Below are 20,155 nucleotides of genomic sequence, written 5' to 3' on the forward strand. Positions count from 1 at the left end.
CGCTGTCTATTGTTCACAAATAGCATTTTGCGCTAAATGAAGCAATTAACGCTATATATATGGTTGCGATCGCAGAGAACAGAAAGAGGAAAACAAATGCGGTCCCTTTTCAGACGGCTAGTCGCGTAACGTTTCAAAGCCTCATTTTATTAAATTACACGAGCCACCTATCTTCAGGCAACTCTTAAAGCATAAACATTTCCAAGGATTAAATTGCGCAATACACGGGACAGGAAGACGAAACAACACGAACGCCCTCTGCCTTGTGTAATACGCCATTTCATAATTGGTAATGCGAGACCAATGGGCCTACGCTTGTACACTACAAAAAAGATAAACACTGCGCGCAAAAGTCAACACGTATTCGTGGAAATGACCGAGAATGGCACACCAGCGAAAGGCAGTGCCCCTTAGGAAGAATGGCGACGCTTCCCAACGCATTCTCAACGTGCTGAATATATGTGCTTGTTGCTGATGGAATGACCGTGAACCAGCAGATGGAGTGCGTGTTACCAAGAAATATGTACCAGCTTGTTTGCTACCACGAATGCCTAATATTATTTTAAATTTTTTATTTCGTTCCTTTTCTGGGCGTTATCCCAGAAAGCGAAAACAACTAGTGCTCATGGGAAATGTGGAAAATAAAATCAATAACACGCGGAATTATAGGAATAAGGGCTTTAGTCAACGCCCAGTACCGTTACTGATGTTTACGAACTTATTATGGGCAATATTTATTTAATTCTTTATTGTCCAGCCGTCGATAACAGCACTGGTTATGGTAAGGGTAATGAGCCGATGATCGGTGTATCCAAGTGGGAATGAGGAGTTAAATCAATTTTGCAAAGGCTAAAGAAAACGAAGGCGAAAGGCTTCGCGCTCACAAGACATTCATTAAATTACTTGACATTTTCATTCGAATGCGTTGTTGCTTCCTCTTACTTGTTTCCTCCTACCAAAGGTCACGGGTACGAGTGCCTAAATTAACTCTACTTTGATAAAGTGCCCCTTAATTAACTTCTTTGCCGCAAAGGTCGCGGGTTCGACTCCCACCGAAGGTCTTAGGTTCAATTCACCGTGAATTTTGGTGCCATATCGCCGGACATCGGAGCATTCGACCCATGATCCACCTAAGACTTTCGCCTTAGACACTGTGGCATACAGTGCCACGTATTTCTATACGTGGCCCACTTTCCAAGGAAACCCAGTGTAGAACGCGTGGAATTTTTCTGCTCTGGTAAAACTGTAATACAGCCTGGCTTCACAGCGGACGACTTGTGGTGGTTGTCGCTGGGCAACTTCCTACGTAGACCGGTGCATTGCATTCTCATACGGCTTCGGCTGGCACTCGCACTTGTTATGCCAGCAAACGTAGGGCTGTGCATTGGACTGCTCCATTAACGGAGGTACCGCACTGCGCATCCGGACTGGGGAATCGATAGCGTTCATTCCTTTGCCTTGGTCAATTTCTCGAGTGCGCTAAGGGCGTGTTTTCTTTAGATCCCACCGATGAGCACATCGCTGGCGGTATAGTTGTGAACGACGGTGCTTAGCACCACTCCTGGCGGTTGCACGTTGGGTAATTTTTTTCTCGACTACGAAGGCTGCGTAGCAGAGGCGCGTCTTCAGCGCACTTCACTCACGCCCTTTGCATGCAGCCTTCTAATTTACCGAGAGCCGAGCAGCAGCGTCGCTGGAAATGACAAGCGGAGTGATTTTCGTATACGGCGTTTTTTTTTTGTGAGTGTAGACGCATGGCAGCTACGCGAGTGGTTATTTCCCGCTAATACACACGAGCCGTGGCCTGCGACTGACACGGCATTTCGGAGCACTGGCGAATGCGGAAGGCGCCCGCGTCTACCTAAGCACAAGGGACGGCCGCTCAGCGTGGCAAGCAGTTATCTTGGTTTCGGTTCCTGGAAAGGCTGGCGGCGTTTACTGCGGAACCAGGTACATATGAAGAGAAAATGTACGCCGAGCAGTAGTAGACTTTGCTTTATGTATTATCAGCCCATTTTTCCGAGAAGGTGCGGGGTTGCTTAGTTGAGCCCAACGAGAACAGCTTACCGATGTGTGACTTAGGAACGAGATCATATAGTGGACTAAATACGCAAAAAAAAGAATAATAAAGCGAGAGCTAAACAAGTGCGCCGTTCCGAGTGCAAACATCAGATAAAAACCTTCTTTCTTTTTTAAAGTCATCGCACATGTCTTTTATTTACTCCTTCGTGTTTTGTTCTTTTTGCACTCCATGATTTTTCCAAACGCGCCAAACTTTCCGTTCTTGTAAGGTGCGTGTGCTTGGTTGTCAGTGTGACAACACGTTTTTTGAGAAAAAAAAAACTCATTTGTGACATGCACACAGACAGGGCAACACAAAGCTGGCAAGTCGCTTGACCCAAAAGCGTTTGCCAAGACAGAAAAATTTTCGTCAACGTCTGCACACTAGGAGAGAAGAGGGTAATATTAAAATACTTTTTTTAGTGGAGACGGAGTTAGATAAGTGTTTAAGATCAGTGATGCTGTTCAATTACATATGGTGTAGCACGCTAGTGCTCTTTACTGTCGACGATACTTGAACAGGGCGGGTTGCTTGGACCTACCATATACATTTAGTGCGTGGAGTACTCTTACACCAATGTTTAAGGACTATACAATGTGTATCTATTATTCGGGTTGCAGTATGGACAGACCTCAAGGAACTCTGCATTGCGTTGTTGTCTTTATTTTGTTTCATTTCATTTTCTTACTCACTTAGTCGTTTTAGAATTATAATTTGTTCCTTTATTAGTTGCTGCATAACATTGAGAAATGGGGTAGCCGAGGTACTCTCTACCTGAACTTCTCCATATCAGCCCCTGCACAGCAGAACAGAGGCGAAGTGGTAGGGTTTTATGGTGCTCTCACTCAGTTATTTATGACAATGACAAGGGCGCCAATTGACATTTAACGCAATAGAGAGTTGAGAAAAGCGCTAAGAATACATTACGTCAAAAGCACATGTAGAATCAAACATAGGGGTGGGGTTCATATAATCGTAGTCGTCTGTTTTTCCTTCCGTTCCACCTTGTGCGTTCAATTTTTCGAAATCATATTTCATTTTATACCAACAACAGCGCACACTATATAGACAGTTGTAACCGGAATGTATGTTCCTAATTTTATTTATTTATTTATTTATTTATTTATTTATTTATTTATTTATTTATTTATTTTTTATTTATTTATTTATTTATTTATTTATTTATTTATTTATTTATTTATTTATTTATTAAATACTGCAGGCATTGGAAGGACCAAGCGGGAGGGGTAAGATACATATGCAATAAAGCCGAACATGTAGAATCGAAGTACAGCACAAAAACATTGCGATGAGCACGTTAGAAAAAAGAAGAAAAATTTTTCATTATACAGACAATACAACAAAATCATCTTATGCAACACAGCTTCAGCAGTGCAAAAGTACAAGACATTAGTAAGTAGAAAAACAACAGCAACAATAATAATAACAGGTTCATTAGGCAGCAGGTTCAACTACAGGTTAATTAAACATGAAAAACTCAGCCAATTTATTTAAATATATGTTCAATCGAGTCAATGCTGGTCAGTTGTTCAATGGGCAGAATGTTCAACTCTGTTATTTTGCGAGGAAAGAAAGGACATCTGAAATCGTTAGTTCTTTTACAGTAGTGATGTGGCCTCATTTGAACAAAGTAAAATGAACCGCAAAATATTCAGCTGGGGTCATGTTGTGGCCCTGTAGGCTCCGAAGTTTTCTATAATTTTCTTTCAAAGCATAAACAAAGGTTATCAACAATGTGGCGAACAATGTGGATGCAAATTATGATGGCATGTACGCTCGCGAGCGTGCTAGGTGCACTATTAGGGCACAGCAGCCGTCGTGCGTGATGCAGAAGGACGCCCCATCGTACACCTTATCACCTTCATCGGCCTCCTTATCAGTTATCTATACACCCTCTCTCAGGAAAAGGGTGTGCACAAGGGGGCACATCATGGACAAGGCTAAACTGGTTAGGCAAGTTTAGGCTAAACTGGTTAACCTCCCTGCCTTCCTTCTCCACTTTTTCCTTCCTTCCCCCTCTCAGCCTCATTCCGCTTCTTCTCGCCTTTCATAATAAAATCAAACTGCGGGGTTTAACGTGTGCAAACCGGCACAGCGCGTTACTAGGAACGACGTAGTATAGGGTGCTGGAATGCATTTTATCACCTGAATTTCTTCAAAGTGCATCCACTGCGCGACACACCAGCGTTTTCGCATTTCGCTTTCATCAAAATGCGACCACAGCGACCGCGAATCGCAACGGTAACCTTGTGCTAAACAGTATACAACCCCTTTGAGCGTTACTGAATTTCTCATTGGATATTTTTCTCAAGGCATGTCCCTGAGGCCGACATCTGTTGCAAAAGTATCCCTGTCGCTCTCAACACCGCACTTACATGAGTCAAGGCGAAAGTGTTCACGTCTGAATCCAAAACAGAACATAAAAATATTCAGCTTGGGCTCCAGCCTAGTTCTAATGTGAATTTTCGTGCTCAGTACTCATCTGTAAACAATAAAAAAATGACGGCAGACGTCGCGGAGAGTCACCACCTCCCTGTCCCGTCGTGGGCGAAGCCACCAACTTGATTGGGGAGCCTTCGGTTCCTCCCAATCAAGTTCCTGAGGACACTCTAATAAAGTTCTTGTCACTGTCAGACCTCATCTCTCTATAACTGCCGGTGGTCATGCTATTAGCCTTCGAGCAATGTAGTGACATAAACTATTGCTGAAGTGACGGTGATATAAAATCTGCAGTGGTCATTCTAGGACTTTCGTTGCTTCGGCTACAAGCGACATCATACATTGTCTCCGGTATCGACCCACTGCTAGGGCACTCGCTTGCCGATGTCGCCCATAAGCCTAGTGACTACGGTGGGAGGACGACGAAATTACGTAGCTGGAGCGACAATGACGACGAGTGTATGTCGATGACGGTGTGCCGACTACGGTACGACGACAACCGCATGACGAAGCTCGACTAACGAAAATGGCACGTCCGCAACGGTATGACAACGGATGCATAAGAGAGTCTGAATGACGACGACGCAATAGCGGCGATGGCATTACAACTGCGGCATCATCACGATTCAATGACGATAGCATGATTATGATAGAATGACAAAGAAGAAACTACGTCGATGGAATGAAGAAGGCGGTATGACGACATTGGGATGACGTGAACACGAAGATAAGTCGACAGAGTGACTACGAAGGCATGACGACAATCATACGACAACAAACTTTGCGACAACGATGGCAAGTCGACAATAGCGTGACGACCACGGCATAGCGAGAATCGGATGACGAAGTTAGATTTTCGACAACGGAACGACCACGATGCCATCAGGACGACGGTATCACGAAGTATGCGTAGCGGCGAACGTGTGACGACGACGCCATAACGACAATGCCATGACCACAGCGTGAGGAGAATAGAATGACGACAAGTATGTTGCGACGATGACGCGATGACAACTGTGTCACAAAGACGGCATGGCGGAGTTAAATGACGAAGCTGGAGAGATGACGATGGAACGAACACGACGGCCTCACGACTATGGCAGGACAACTAATGCGTGAAGACTGTATGGCGACAATTTCGTGACGACGACGGCATGAGCAGAGTCGGATGACAAAGCTTAAATGACGATGATGGCACGGCGCCGACGGCACCGTGACCACGTGTAGGTACGTACATAGTGACCCAAGCTGTTAGATATCTTGGTCCACTGAGTCGACGTAGATAGTCAGATGAAGAATGTGGAATAACCACGATGGAACGACCACGACGGCATAACTGCCACGAGCACATGCATACCTAGTGCTAATAGCTGGCAGACAACTTGGGGCACTGAGTGAGCGTGAACAGACGGACGGACAGACGGACAGACAGACAGACACAGACACAGACAGACGTTGGCAAACGCATGAAGTAAGGAAAGAACGCTAATCGCATTAATATATCGTAGTTAATCGTATAGAAGACTACGAATGCTGCAAGAAAGCGAAAAAATAAACATTAAGCCTGGTCAACATGTTTAACCCAAGCACGCTATATACTTAAACTTCTGGAGTGCAGATGGCTCTTCAGAACTGAAGCTGGTCACCGCCATCATGCTAGAGGCAAGATGCCCGAACAGCCGTAGCGGCCGTTGCAGAGCACATCTTATGTTCGTCGTGTTGATTGGTTGTGCGCCGTTGCAACAGTGTTTAGCTGATTGTGGCAAGATCTCCGAGCGCAGTGCGACACCTCAGTACGTTATAGCTGCACCAACCGTGTAAAGATGACCCCAGGTGTAACATTTCTCTTGTAACTTAAGTTCGCATCGTCCGCTCAGGACTGCCATACGTCGTGCGTGTGTATGCTTCATTTGGCAGCGGTTGGACAGGTGCTGTAAGATATGCGTACGTCAATATTAAATTGACGTTTACGTCCTATAAATACTCGTTTGCAGGTCACTGCGGGCTGTTCTTATGTAGCGTATTCACGGGCTACATGTTAGAAGAAGACCATCGGATTTCGCCGCTGGCTTGTGGCGCTCTCAGGTTGCGCTGGTTTGTACAGTGGTTTGTACAGCTTGTATACAGTTTGTAATTGGTTTGCACAGTGTACGTGCCGCGAAGCGAATATTGTTTAATGGGGAAAACCAGCGAGACAAACGCGTACACAGGAGAACACGTGGACAGGACGAGCGCTACACTTAGAAGGGAAGCGCATTAAATTCAGTGCTCGTTCTGACCACTCGTCTTATGTACCCGTCTTTATGTTTCTTAGGATTCTTCTTCAATAAGTTGAACCAACTGGCCCAGCAAGAAATTCTGCTGTAAAAGCTGGGCTTAAACACAAGAGTGTGAGTCCTTATACAATAATATTGCAGAGTGCTAACTAAGGTTTTAGGTACACTACCTAACTACGATTACTAAACGAGCGAATTGCAAAGAAAAACCGCTAACACTGCTTTCAGGATTGTAATATCTGAAAGTTAATGACGCAGAACCTGAGTTACAAACTTGGCTTGTATAGCCAACCATTATGCATTGTAAAAGTTCGGGTGTCAATTGGAAATGTTTTCTGCTGTTCCTATGTTTGTGTAGCATTTCGGACTGATGTTACAGTTGTCGCGTGTGTTAACATAAAAATTTCTAGACGAGACAGATGAGTGGCATGAATTTTTCTGAGCACATATGAACTATAGATGAACGTCCAGAGTGAAGTTCATGACGCAAGCTCTGTCTTCAGCATATGGCTACGAAGTAATTCAGGATGATAAACACGTAGCTTGCGATGCCTTGCGTAAAGCATGCTAGGTAATGTCGTGTAGTAAAATAAAGAGCGATTACCGTATTTGCACGTCAGTAGTGCAGCAGGGAATATAACGCGAAGGCGACTTTCGGTCTCTCAGAAGAAAGAAAATAAATTGCTTCCTAAATAAATTACTATACCAACAGAAATGATTGCTATAAAAACATGAAACAACCCAAGAAAGCTGATGCGCGAAAGTTTATTCATCGTTGCTTCCAACTGCCGTCGCAAAATAAAGTTAAAGGGCGAGTACTGACGTATATATCCCTGTCGGCGAGAGCGTCGTCCACAACATTCCCCAATGTTATTGGACAAACATCACTTAATAAATCTCCGCGACACGATTGGACACGGCAACACTTTAGGCACATTGCGGGCTGATGTACCGCGCGACTTCGGAAGACCGTTCACTTGACACGCCACGCAACAACACCTATAGCATCTATCAACGCCTTACACGTCAATGTGTGGGTAAACTGTGACGAATGTGCATTACGTACTTACACTGCACACGCTTAGTTAGTACGGAGAGGCCGTTCGTAACTTAGCCAAGCGAGGAAGTGCGAATGGCGAAGCGTTCCGCTTTTCTCAGAGCACGCGGCAATAAATCGACGCAGGAATGTCTTTTCTTTGACAACAGAGACACGCAAGTGGAGGCTGATATACTTTCTAAGGGCGTTTCTTTTTTTTTTTTTATTTCTCATCGCGGAACGGCAAACACACGGAAGGCCGCGCGTAAACCGCGGCCGCCTGTGCTGGAGCCGTGCCCTTCTGCCTCTAACAATATGGCCGCCGACGGTTTCACTCGCTCCCGTAAGCGGTGGCTGGGACTGCCCCTGCAGAAGCTTTATATAACTTCCTTGGTTTAACCTAGATACTTTCAGCGCACCCAGCCAAACTGCTTAGCCGACTAAGTCGTTTGCATCGTCCTGTAGGTGGGCTCCACCATTAAACGAGTCATGAGGCAAAGCCGACTTCCTGCTCAGAGCTTTTCGCGCACGAACATCCGTGGGCCAAAAATGATTCATACAGAACACTATTTCTTCAGTGGTCGACTATGTGCATGTTGACTTGTTAGAGTCTGACGTGACAGGACTGCATTCCTGCATCTTCCACTGAAGGAGAAATACTTTTTTTTATTAAACGAAAGGAAAAGGAAAAAAAAAAGAAAGCACGCCCCGCCGAAGTCATCTTCCGCCCTCTTCCGGCTTGCGCCCGTGGGAAGTGTCGTCAGCCCAGGATCCATATCCTGGAGTTAACCTAGTGCTCTCCCATCTGCCAGCACTTGCGCTGAGTAGTACAATCAATACGCAAAAAAAATTGCTTCTACCTGACGCCAAGGATGTGATGAAACATAAAAAGCATTGGCATTTCATGTGCCGCTCGGAAATAGAGCGCAACTCGGCAGCCATATATGTAAAGCAAGAAATCATCCTCCTAATCAACCTATCAGCGGCTTCGCTCGTTTTATTCGCATCGCCATCCTCCACTTCGTCGTCGTCATCGTCATCTTCACCGGAATTTTTCTTCACCATCGTCGCCAGCAGCATATTTCTGTCCACTGCAGGACGAAGGCCTCTCCCATGGATCTTCAGTCTTGTGCCAGCTGACACCATCCTACGCCTGCACGTTTCCTAATTTCTTCCAACCACATAGTTCACCCATCTACACTGATGGCTCGACTACGTCGAAACTGAATAAAAAATTCAGCAAAATAAAAAAGAGGGGGGGGGGGGACAATACACTGTTGAGATGCGAAGTGTCACCGAGTCAAGAAGCGGTTAAAACTCACAAGCGACAGCTCTAAGTTTCGCAAGCATTCGCTCCTACTTCCTCCAACTTTCAAAGCGTCGATTCCTTTCTTCTTTTGCTTTGCTTTTTTTTTCGCCATGGCAGTTTTCTTTTCGCAATGTTCTCCGGCCCCGATGTTCATTCAATTTGCATTCGCTCACCGTATTCTTTGCGCCGTATTCTTTGCACCGTAGCGTGCGTATTCCACGAAAAGCAGACTTGGAAAGTAAAATGAGTCATTGTTGCCCGAGGCTAGTTTCTGGATGTATTACTTATTTAGCACCGGCCCTAACGCGCTGGCCAAAGATATTCTGGACGTGGGCTCCTGCATGCCGCATATTTCTCCACATATATCAAATGTCCGACATCACTGAGCAGAAGAGAAGCGCGTATCTGCTTCAGACGCTACCAGTTCAATGACTGCAATTCCCGAAAGTGCTTCTCTTTTCAAGGGACATCAATTCAAAAGTTATGCGAAAAGCTATGCACACTTCAATGTTGCAATTTAAGATTTTTTTTATTTCCTTATTTATTATCTTCTGCATTCTTTCTGTTCTTTCTTTCTTTTTTTTTTGCAGCGCACTGTTTCGCAAGGATTTCAAGCGCATTCGATAAAGTTGGTATACCGAAACCTATTGGGCGTGCAGCTTTTTCTTCTTTTTCTGTTTTCGAATCATATACAACGATGAATCTTTACGGTGAGACTTGAGTTTTTTCATCAGCCTGCGCAGCCTCTTGAACTCAAGGGGGACGTACATATGTAGACACGCTTAACTAACACATCAAGCCGACGGAACGCTTATTCAGTGAGCATGTAGTGCCCGAAATACGCAATGTCAGATTCCTTGTTTTGCGAAGAGGCTACATGCGCATGTGGTACTGTTTATGTGAATCTATTTGGTATCCTGCTCCTGTCTTCTTAAAGAATACAAAAAAAAAGAAAGCAAGCGACGGCAAGGCGGAGGGAGGGACAACAATTTATAGCCGGGCCGCGGTTAGGCGCCAGTCTGCCGAAAGGTAGGTTAGTGGATAGAATTTTACCGGCAATCTCAAAAATCTGTGGCGAAAATTTGGACAAGAAGCGCTACACTATCATGTCGCACATCGTATCGATCCGGGTCGGTAACTTTGCCTCGAGAATCCGTCGGCATAATCGTCGCATACGTGTAGAGTTCCGTCAGCAAAGAGCTAGACAAAAAGAGAGTCTATAGGAACTGCTTCATGAGCAGAAAACGCTGAGAAATACGTTAAAAAAGTGGAGAAGCAATCAAGTGTATCATGATGTTCATTCATCTTACCCTGTTGTCACAGAAGCGCCGCGGAGTAAACTCAATGATAAACGGACGGAAGCACTTTTTTTAATATCAATTACGAACAGTCAATACTTCCTGTCATCAAGGGAGGGATGTGCAGCGTCAGGAGCTTCTCATAGCGCAACTTCACACTACCACGTTTTGCAATGTGCGCACGTACCCTATAAGCCGGCGTTGAGCAGGAGCGTTTATCGTGACTCCAGCGATTTTTTTTTTTTCGCACTGCACTGCAGCGTCCCACGGGCATGACAAATGCGCCTTCGCTGTGACAAGGCTGCTTTCTGTAGCGCTCCTCCACCCGAGTTTGAGGACAGCTGTAAATTCGGCGTTTTATAGAAGCACCGTGTTTGAGACTAGGAAAAGTGCGAGTGCTGAGGCAATATAGTATAGTCCGACCAAGAGGTAAGTTACCTCCTTGCACAGACTAAAACAATCGGCAACTGCGCTCTCAAGTTAAGGGCCCATTTATCGACTCGTACGCTCTGCCCCGTCCACTCACAAACAAAAGCGGGGAGAAAATAAAAGAAAGGAAGGCAACCAACGGCGCTCCTCCTTATTGGTTTTCATTCGCTCTTATATTTTTTTATTCATTCGCTCTATTAAATTATGTGTTGGTGCCAGTATACGTGGTGCAGGATACCCCTCTTTTCTAGGGTGCCCTAAATACGCAAGCCCGCACCCTGCTCTTGAGCCTGTGTGTACATATATGAAGGCCCACCTATTCTACGTCGACTATCCTTGTTCGTCTATTTGCGCCACTTTCCTACAGTAGTGGCACCGAGGAAAACATTGCAAGACGGGCTCACCCCATTAATCACACGGAGAGGGTTTTACAGGCACGTCCACAGAAGCGGCGGAGTTGGATTACTCGTGATCACACCATCCCGGTTTGTTCGACGAATATGTGCACTGCGCTTCGGCTGCTTATAATTCCTTTCTATGGTAGTGCCGTCGGGTATCCTGTGCAACATAGCCCTGGAACCTAGTTTTCACTGAGGCGTGGAACGAAAATGTTCTTGGCGTCACTAAATTGTTGGTGCCGATCGACAAAAGAGATCGCGTGTTTACGGAAGTGACAAAATTGCACATTCTACATTCTACGCAAAATAAGAATTAAAAAAGATATCCAGCAGGGAACACGACGGAGCGCCCTACATAGCATCCCCCCCCCCCCCCCACCACCACCACCACCACTCCCTTCACACAATTTCCACTTCTCTCATACTTCATATTTGTCCTTTTTCGATTTCTGCGTTTGGTTGAATGCATCAGACAACTGAAACCTTACTAACTGCACACCAACTTCCTTGCGCCTTCGCGAAGATGAGTTACTGGGTGGTGGCACTGTCAGTTGTATCACGCGTGCAATCTCCCTGCTTTGCTCGGTTATACAGTAGGCTTGCCGCCCCCCCCCCCCTTCCCCAGACGTAGCTTCCTACAGTACATTCTCTTCCTTGACAACGTATCCAGAATATCGCATCTAGCGGTTCAATATCACGTCTTTGTTCATACCTCCCGCTTTTTCGCACGCAAGTTCCTTCTTGGATTCGAGCGCAAAATTGTGTCTGATGCAATCTCCTTTCCCTGCCAACTGCCTTTTCTCTGAACAGACATGTCCGCATTGTCAGCGTGAGAATAAAAAAAAAAAAAAACACACCAGGGCTCCTGGTTACGGACCTTGTTAAAGGTTAATTAACTTTTCGAAATGCGTACGGCTGTCTTCTTCGCAAGTCAATCACGAAGTAAAAAGTTAAGTGACTTCTCAAAAGCATGCAGGGGCCGTATAACGTACATCAATTTTATTATGACTTTATTCGAATATGCTGACGCAACATTACGTAACCGCCGACGCAAGCGTCGGGCGGTGACCCGCAGTGTTGTTTGAACTGCCAGCCAAACGCTCTCCGCGTCTATGGGAGGTCACTTTTGTTTGCTTAGAGGGCCAATAACATTGTGTGCCTTGACAGATTTTTCGGCCGGCACCAGGCGAAGCAACGCTTCCTAGATAGCAGGCATGTGCACTCCGCTTTATGACGTCACGCTGCAAGGACCGAAATTTCCTTTGCAAAGCCTGGCATGACGAAAGCGCTGACGTCAAAATCACCGCGGTTTACTCGGGAACATCCCCATTAGATTCTATGGCAGCCGGATGAGGTAGCATAATGTCATGCATCGATGTGCACCGGCCTTGTGCCACGTAGGAGGCATTGGGCGAGGAGCGCGCAGCAGTGGAAAGGGATTCGCTGGGGCCGAGCTAGCGCAGTGAAAGTAGATAACTAAGTGAGGAGAGTTATGCCGGCGTATGTGATTGGTCCGCTTCTCCTTGCTTAGATTGCGGTGGCTGGTCGAAAATGGCGCGGCGTACGACGCTGCCCCGATTTCATTGGCAATGTGTGCGACGAAATACATAACATCCCAGTTACTTTTGTGCTTTAATACATACAAGAGCGTTTTGTTAAAAAAGTAAGTGCGACAACAGCTTATTTTCATCGCTTTTGTGACGGCGCATGTCTCGAAACCCGTGCCATCCTCAAAGTTTGTTCCAAGCGGACATGCCTTGCAAGCTCGCCGGCTACAATTCTCAAATTGCAATGTGCGCCGTAAATTGATTATTCGACAAAGTTCATTAGTGCATTTCTCTTAATTAGCCGACTGTGCATTTCGATTTATCGCTCGAGAATAGTGTGAGCCGCTTCGAGCAATCCAGCTCAAGGGGTACAAGTATGCTATCTGGTGCAGGTGACATTTTAAAAATTCTGCATAAGTTAAAAATGAGTGCCCCGTATATAACCTTTACGTGTGGTATCACTGCGTGTGTGTGCGTAGGTGCGTAGTGATGGGGGGATAGGGGGGTGTTGTTCCGATGGCAAATTTTGCTGTCAGTTTCAGAGAGCAGAACCAGGCCTCTTGTGGTAGCAGTGACAAAACCCGTCATGTTGTCACCGAATGTTTGCTTCTTCAGCCAATCCAAAAAGGACACACTGTGAGATAGTGAAAAGCCGGCAACACGCTGGAATTTGGTAGTGCTGATCGTATACCTCACCGAAAGTACTCTGATTACAGTGGTTGCAAATACAGGAAGGGCTGCCCCTTTTTATGAGGCCTGCATCAGTTTTGTCGATTACAAACATTTTCGAAGCAAAAAGAAAAACACATTTGTAGCTATGCTCACCAATCTGACAAAATGTCTGTCGTAGAGGGGTTTTTTTGGCAACGACAACACTTCGCTTCCAGACCTCTGCTTTCGTAGGAGTGCGTACGCAGAACACATCGCCTCATCGTCCACGCGCTGCACCTGGATGTGCATGGGGCCTTTGTTCAAACCGGTCTCCGTTGTTACGATGGCACCAGCTCACGTATACTAGGCCACAGACGGCGGGCTACGCTGTCACGTCCTTGCGTCTGAACGCAGCGCGCTATCACAAAACGCGATTAACCAGTTTTGGCTTCTTCACTCGTAGCTCTAAATATGCACGGGCCTGAGATCCCCTCTTTTTTCTGCCCTCTGAATTGAACCATAGCGTCACCGTATAAATTTTAATGAACTATTGCGTAATTATTTTCCTCTACATGCAGCCCCTTCTCGGAGGAGACAGAAGAGGCAGCCATAGCACCGGCTCTCACTTTACCCTCGGCCACCGCTGCCATCAGCGATTCTAATTGAGCCGTGTGCGACGGTGGAGCCGGGTGTACCGGCAGACTGGTTGGAATCATCGCACGCTAGTCCATAATTCAGTCAGAAGTTGCATTTGCTTGGGCTCCAGCGCACGGGGGCCTGTAAGGCAACGAAGCCGCCCATGCTTGCGCCCTAGGTTTAACGAATCGGATACCGACAACACAAGGGGAGGCTGAGACCAGCGCATCGCGTGATAGACTCAATACATACCACGACATCTGCTAACACTGCAAGTAATCTCAATACACTTCGCCCACTCTCATTTCTCCCCACTCTAAGGAATTGGAAATCCTATGGAGACAACTGCAGACACACGCCGTCACTTCTTCGTCACTCCTGAATACACTATACCCCGATAAATTTCTGGATCCCGGCTGTTATCGTTGCGCAGCCTCCTCTGCTAACGATAATCACATACTTCTAGAATGCCCTCACCCCCTCCCCTCCCCCCCGCCTTAAGATTGTGGAGCCCTAGGCAGCTCCGAGACTGGTCTGCAGGACGACGCTCTGCGATGGACCGTGTAGGTCACTGAGGTCTACCGCATGTAAATGTAACCACAGGTCCTGTAGGGTTTTAATCCTATAGATAAAGTTGTTCATTAATTCATTTCCTCATTCCGACACTCGGCCTTCCGACTCCCGGTGCGGCTGCTCGGCGAATCATCCCCCCACCCTCCCTTCCCCTCTTTCTCTGGGCCAAGTGTCTGTGTGTGCGTGTGTGTGTGCGCGCGCGCGCGTGTGTGTGTAAGGGTGACAACGAAACACACACAAAGAACGAAACCGAGCAAGCGTCGCCACCATAAGACTAGACACGGTCGGATACGTCAGAGACGTATGTGTGCATGATCGACTGAAAAGAATGTTGACGCACTGTCACAGAAGTCCCACTAGGCATAATTTCTCTCTCTCATTCACTCTCTCTTTGTCTCTGTGTGTGTGCCGCGAGACTAGTCGCGCAGCAATTTGTCGTGCTTTGGCGTGTTTCTTTAACGCTTAGAAAACGCTTTAATGTAGCACGTATTGAGCAACACAAAGATCGATCGGGAGTTTTTCATGATTGCCTTGGACTGTCTGATTGATAATTTTGCTCGTAATATGATGTTCGCGAAGTAAAATAATTAACAATAACTAAGTCTGTAATTGGTCAAAATACAAAATATATTCTGACTTGCTCGAAGCGACGGCAAAGAACATTACCTTGGTTCTGTCCAGCTACGTGGCACTTTAATATTATTATTTTATTATTTTGGCACAATTTATGTGGGACAGCCGGTGCGTACACAGCACGGGGGCAGCCGTTTTCTGAATACACCGTTTATAATTCGCCCTGCTTCTTTGCAGTGAAAGAGACCCGAGAGCCATGTGTGCTAACGTAGCCTCTCAGAAAAAAAAAAAAAGAGTGAATAGCGCACGTGTGCGGTACGTTTCTATTGTAATGCCTGAAATGAGTTCTGCTGACACGCTCTTTGCATATCAATAGAGACAGTCCGCGCGAGCTCCACATTTTGAACGCGAAAGCGTAAGGACTTTGCAATGAATGAGACGCACAGAGGGCGCGCGCTTCTAATTCAGCTCAGATATGCGGCGAAGCCCATTGTACGGGCAGTGAACGTGTCCTAAAGCTATAGGCTCATTCGTGCCTTGTCTATCCTTTGCAGGTTATCAGTTCGGGCTCAGAGGGGTTCCCGCTTAACGAAACTGCCGAAGATTTGCATTTCCATTCAGGCACCTCATGATTTTCGCTGGCGACCGAACGGTGTGTTTGGACGTGCCATCCATGTTGGCACTTTCAATAATTCCAGCTCCAGTGGTGAAATACCGCGAAAGGAAACTTAGTAACGGCGCACACTTGCGATAAATGTCGAATGAACGTTCTTTTCAAGCTTCGTTGCCTCTATTATTACACTAATTAATTATGTTTTCGAGTTAATATGAATGTATTGCACCTATATTTAGCTGTAAAACACAGTAACCAACGGCTGAATAAAGAATTTATTGCGCAGCCGCTTAAACCCGTTCGCATTTACCGGGTTGTCGCGTTAAAAAGAAGGAATTTAAGGGAGTGCGAAACATGTGTCGAGTAGTTCTGTATATTATATTTGTATTTAATGAAAGTCGATGTTCGACACGTTCGGACATTTATTGCTTGCGCTGTCCGTAGAACGTATTTCTAAGTGAACCGCCCAGTACACACTACCTGGTAACCCTTCACGTGTCGCTCATTGACGAGCTGCACCGTGGAGTTATATACAACCTTAATGTTCTATAACATGTACGAAGTAACGCTAAAGAAACGCTAACGGACTGCGCTCTGTTTTGGACAGGTATGATGTTCTTTCAAATAATTTACTTTCTTTCATTTCGCCTATGAAATATTGATTATTACTGCAGCAAGTGAAGGCCAATACTTTCCATTTCGTATTGTTTTCTAATGCTCACGCGGAAAGGTAATCACCGGTGCATCAGTCTAATGTCAATGAGTTGGAAATATTTTCTCGCATTTTGGCTGTTGTGATACCTGCAGAAGAGTTTGCAGAATCCTCAAGTTTGACGTGTCGCTCTTATACCGATAGACAATTAAATGTGGCCCGGATTCCCCGTGATAGCTTAGTAGCAATGAACGGTCACTCTGCTGAGCCAAAGCCACCTATAAAAAAAAAATTTTTCTAGGTGGCTATGGCTGAGCTCGAGGTGGGAGGTTAGACTGCAGTCGATGCGATCGCATTTGCGTGTGGCCCAAATGCAAGAACGCTCGCGCATGTATATTAAAAACGTGCGCGTTAAAGAAACCAACGTGGTCAAAATTAAATCGGAAGATCCCCATTATGACGTGCCTCATGTTGCGATTGTGGTTTTGACACGTAAAGCCCCATCTGTTTTAATGTGATTAGGTGAGCCCTAACAGACGTTGTTGAAAGTTACGACGTCACAACGCGCCGGTGCGGGCACTTCAGCGCTACAGATTTTACTTTCTGCGTCTTTCTGGCTCATGAAGCCTTTTCTCGCGGCAAAAGTTGCCTTCTTTCGCTGTATACAGAACTTTATTCTAGTCAAACAGCTTAACTCTTCTTATTTCGGTGTGCATTTCTGAGAATTTTTTAATACATGCGTATTGAAAGTTTCTGTATTGTAACCAAGGAAAAATAAGTTATTTTGGCACACCTTAATGATTTGGGTTTTACCGATGGGCGGCTACAATCTTAATGTACGAACTATTTTCTAAGCACTTACAAAAGATACGAAATTTCAAATAAAAGTGAGACAAGCTTAAAACTTCGCTAGTTGTCTCAGTTCAGTAACATGCTACTGATAGCTATAGATAGTTATATATATATATATATATATATATATATATATATATATATATATATATATATATATATATATAATTAAATTATGGGGTTTAACGTGCCAAAACCACTTTCTGATCATGAGGCACGCCGTAGTGGAGGACTCCGGAAATTTCGACCACCTGTGGTTCTTTAACGTGCACCTAAATCTAAGTACACGGGTGTTTTCGCATTTCGCCTCCATCGAAATGCGGCCGCCGTGGCCGGGATTCGATCCCGCGACCTCGTGCTCAGCAGCCCAACACCATAGCCACTGAGCAACCACTGCGGGTATATATACATACATACATACATATATATATATATATATATATATATATATATATATATATATATATATAGAGAGAGAGAGAGAGAGAGAGAGAGAGAGAGAGAGAGGGGGGGGGGGGGGGCGGTGAATCTGTGCGCGTGCGCGGACAGCCCCACACAGTCAAAGGTGCTCGCACAAGCCAGCCGTTTTGGAAAAGAAGTCGCGGGCCCGGGAGACACACGCAGCACAGTCACAGCGTTAGCTGGAGGAGCGACTCCATCGGAGCTTCATTTTCGGCAGCACGTACTAGGAGGTCTTTGCGGCGAGGTATCTTCGCGTCGTTTCCACGAGAACGATCTGAACGGTGCACCCGCCGTAGGAGGCGTGCTGCGGCTTGTCCTGCTCTCTGCACAGCGGTCTGCTGAGCCCGACGCTGCCTGGTTGCAGCCGCGCGCGTAGCTTTACGATTCGCTTCTTCAGCTGCGGTTTGTACTCCATTGCGAGGAGGCGCCATAACGTGTACGGAAGGGTAAACACAGGGATCCAGACCACGCAGCGCACATGTCACATCCCTTGACACGTGTCAAGGTACGATGCAAGTGCTGCATGTCGTGACACCTGGTGGAGTACAACGCAACCGCAGTGCAAAGCTTGCACGTATCGACGCTACGCGGCGCGCATCTCGTATCGCCTGACATGTGGCACGATACGATGCTGCTGCTGATTTATTGGCATCCCCTGTGAGACGGCGATGTGATAAACAGTCACCTAGTCTGCCTGATTTAATCAGGTATGTTATACATGTTTATCATTCTAGCTTTTTTTTTATACATGTCCTTAATCTTCTTTTTCTTCCTCAAGACTTCTCTATCTACCTTGTACCGCTACCAATGCTGGTACATTATCCGGTCGTATCAATCTCCTCCCTGATTTTTTTTTCGCCGATACTCTAAGCGTCTCTTGCTTATCTCGACTGCTGACCGGTTGATGCTTCCGTCCACTTTAAATCCAGGCACTTCTGGAAGGCGTACGTTACCCGCCGTGGTTGCTCAATGTCTATGGTGTTAGGCTGCTACGCACGAGGTCGCGAGATCAAATCCCGGCGACGGCTGCCGCATTTGGATAGGGCCGGAATGCAAGAAGACCGGTGTGGTTAGATTTAGGAGAACTCTAAATAACTGCAGGTGGTCCAAAATTCCGGAGCCCCCCCCACTACGGCATGCGCCATAATATGATCGTGTTTTTGGCACGTAAAACACCATAATTTAATGAAGGTGCACATACTGGTCTTGATGATTGAATTCCTTCGCATTACATTGTGATTTTCTCAGTCGTGTGCCATGCTATTGCCTGCCATGATAAGTGCGTACGTATCGACTTTAGGCGGCGCGCACCTCACATCGAGTGTAGAATCCTTCTATACGCTCCCGCAGGGACCAGAGTTGCGCATAGGTCCGCCGTTGTGTTCCAGCTCTGCTGTGAAGCAACTCCTCGAGCGCGTAGGAGGCAAATGCAGCGCGTTGTTCCATTTGCTTTCTTCCCTGCTGGTCATGAGCTACATTCGGCAATCGTTCGCAAATGGTGAGCAAGATGACACTTTTTAATGTAGGCTACGCTCGAACGATTGGCGCAGCCGGAGGGGTGCCAACCCCCCCAAATGTTTAGTTTGTATGCACATATATACACGCACATATATAAACACACGCACGAACGTACATGTGGGAGCAGGGCCCCTCTCTATCCCTCGAAATAAAATCCTGACTAGGCCCGTGGCCCGAACAGCTCAAAAATTCGCGTGCAAACGCGCATTACCTTGCAACAAAAAGCGGTACAATGTTTTTCAGCATGCATATGAAGTTTTCTCGCGGAGGCCGGAAGACAAGAAATGTTTTAAATGTTGTTTTAAATGTTTAAAGGTTGTCCCGCCAGCAAATTTTGGCTGGCGGAACCAGACGTATAATGATCGTGGTTAAGAGAACTATGGTGCCAGCAGTTATGTCAGTGACCGTTAACCGTGACCGTCATTCATCACTAAGCGTCATTCGCAGCTGCTGCACGTTTTGGATATATGCGGTACAGACACGTAGATCTGAACGCATTTCAAATGTTCACATACACACATTTTATGCAAAGCTTATTTTTACTATTCATACCGGAAGCTTAACAGCTGCTTCGTAGCAGCAAATCTGCGAGTGGAAAAGGATTCAAGATGCATGACCTTCTGCATCAAATTTATTTCGTACAAGGGAATGGATGAGCAATGGCTGGTGGCAGCAGGGGATGAGTGATGGTTCCTGGAGCCTTGGGGGCAAAATTCAAAGCCAGTGGAAAGGTAACAAGTTATTAAGAGTAACACCCGGTTATTTTTATTCCACTAACCACACCAAGATAGCAAAGTTGCAAAGTAATTA

At 46.0% G+C, this 20,155-nt stretch overlaps 1 protein-coding gene across 15 annotated transcripts in view; it reads left to right on the top strand.

Moving 5' to 3' along the window:
- Positions 1-20,155, top strand: part of LOC135902791 (coiled-coil domain-containing protein AGAP005037-like) — a 583,363-nt gene that overhangs the window by 252,687 nt on the left and 310,521 nt on the right. The gene's annotated exons all lie outside the window — the stretch shown is intronic.

This window comes from Dermacentor albipictus, chromosome 1 (assembly GCF_038994185.2).
Source record: "Dermacentor albipictus isolate Rhodes 1998 colony chromosome 1, USDA_Dalb.pri_finalv2, whole genome shotgun sequence".
Classification (NCBI taxonomy): Eukaryota; Metazoa; Arthropoda; class Arachnida; order Ixodida; family Ixodidae; genus Dermacentor; species Dermacentor albipictus.